This window comes from Amphimedon queenslandica, unplaced genomic scaffold (genome assembly GCF_000090795.2).
Source record: "Amphimedon queenslandica unplaced genomic scaffold, v1.1 AMPQUscaffold_10481, whole genome shotgun sequence".
NCBI classification, from domain to species: Eukaryota; Metazoa; Porifera; class Demospongiae; order Haplosclerida; family Niphatidae; genus Amphimedon; species Amphimedon queenslandica.
In genome coordinates this window covers 5,636-7,077 of record NW_003549256.1, presented here as the reverse complement: position 1 = coordinate 7,077, position 1,442 = coordinate 5,636, and the positions used below count along the sequence as shown (strand labels likewise).

At 33.4% G+C, this 1,442-nt stretch overlaps 1 long non-coding RNA gene across 1 annotated transcript; it reads left to right on the top strand.

Annotated features, from left to right (window-relative positions):
- The first annotated feature begins 104 nt into the window (after positions 1-104).
- Positions 105-1,435, top strand: LOC109590121 (uncharacterized). Its single transcript, XR_002189158.1, has 3 exons — positions 105-401; positions 451-507; positions 1,347-1,435. It is a non-coding gene; the product is annotated as an uncharacterized LOC109590121 (long non-coding RNA).
- Positions 1,436-1,442: the final 7 nt, after the last annotated feature.

Genomic DNA, 1,442 nt, shown 5'->3' with positions numbered 1-1,442 from the left:
CATTCCAACTTAAAGATCTAGTGGGTGAGTCACGTTTCCTTTCAGAGTTGCGAGCAATTCTGAATTCTGATGATGAAGCGAGCATAAAATCATCATTTTTATAGGTAATCATAATAAGTAGGTGTGGCCTAACCACGTGAATACACGTGTGTTAATTATGCTGTCAGCTGGGTACTTGGACTGCATGTGATATCATCCTCTGAAGACTTAACAATAATACTCAGTGTCAGTCTCTGATCCATTGGAATGAATCTACTATTCAACTGTCATGACTTCTCTCTTTATTAGGACCCATTTTACACACGTGGTATCACGTGGACAAAGTGGGCAGGGATTTGTAGGCGTGGCATGGCTCAAGAAAGGTGGTGAGTGCAGAACAGAAGCTCAATGAAGTACATCAAGTACATATAAACCAGCTACTGATAATAGTTTACACACTGTGTATGTTAGGAATCAAAAGCAACAACTCCACCTCCTCCTGCTAAACCGGGACCAGAGAAAAGAAAGGTATGAATATATTTTTATTATTATTATGCACTATTATTGTGTATAAAGTTTGAGTTGATTTTGATTAAAATTAGATTTTTACAAATTTCTAGAGTTGCTCCAAAATCAGCTAAAATTTCTTCTACTATAGTACATGGTCTGCACAAGCTAAATTTCACTAAAAGAGAAAAGGAAGAGATTTCTCCTTTTTAATTACATTTCTGTACTTATTATGTTATGTAGAAAGTTTGAGCTAATTCTGTTGGAAAAATTTTTATGAACTTTTGTATTTGCTCTAAATTTGGCTAAAAATCTCTGTACTATATATGTGTATAGTACAAGATCACGAGCTTATTTTTTTTTAATTGAAGAAAGAGAATCTATGGTACTTATACATTTTCCTCATTTTCTGATGCACATACACATGTACATGTACTTATGTTTTGTAGTAAATTTGAGCTGATTATGCAAAATTGAATTTTTTGCAAGTTACTAAAAAAATTGGGCCAAATTTCACCAAAATTGAAAAGGAGAGAAATCTGCTTTGTTTCTTATTTTTACTACATGTATTTCAATTTTTTAGAAAGTTTAAGCTGATTCCTATCAAAATTTGGATTTTTAATGATTTTTGAAGTTGCCCTAAATTGGCTATAAGTTTGCATACATGGTCATGAGCTAAATTTTTGCAAATTTGAATATAAAAGAAAATCCTGCATTTTATTACATTTTATGATGTTGTACTTACATGTACATGTATAGCCTCCCCAGTGACCCTAGTGTATTTGTATTTAAAGGTCATTTTTATTTTACTTAATTTTTATTCTATCTTACTTTTCTCCCTCCCCCTCTCTCTCTCTCAGATCCCGATCCAAAGTGTATGTGAGACAGTTGTTCCTAAGCTGATACCTGAAGATATCCCCTTGCTACACAGTCTCCTTCAAGATGTATTCCCAGGA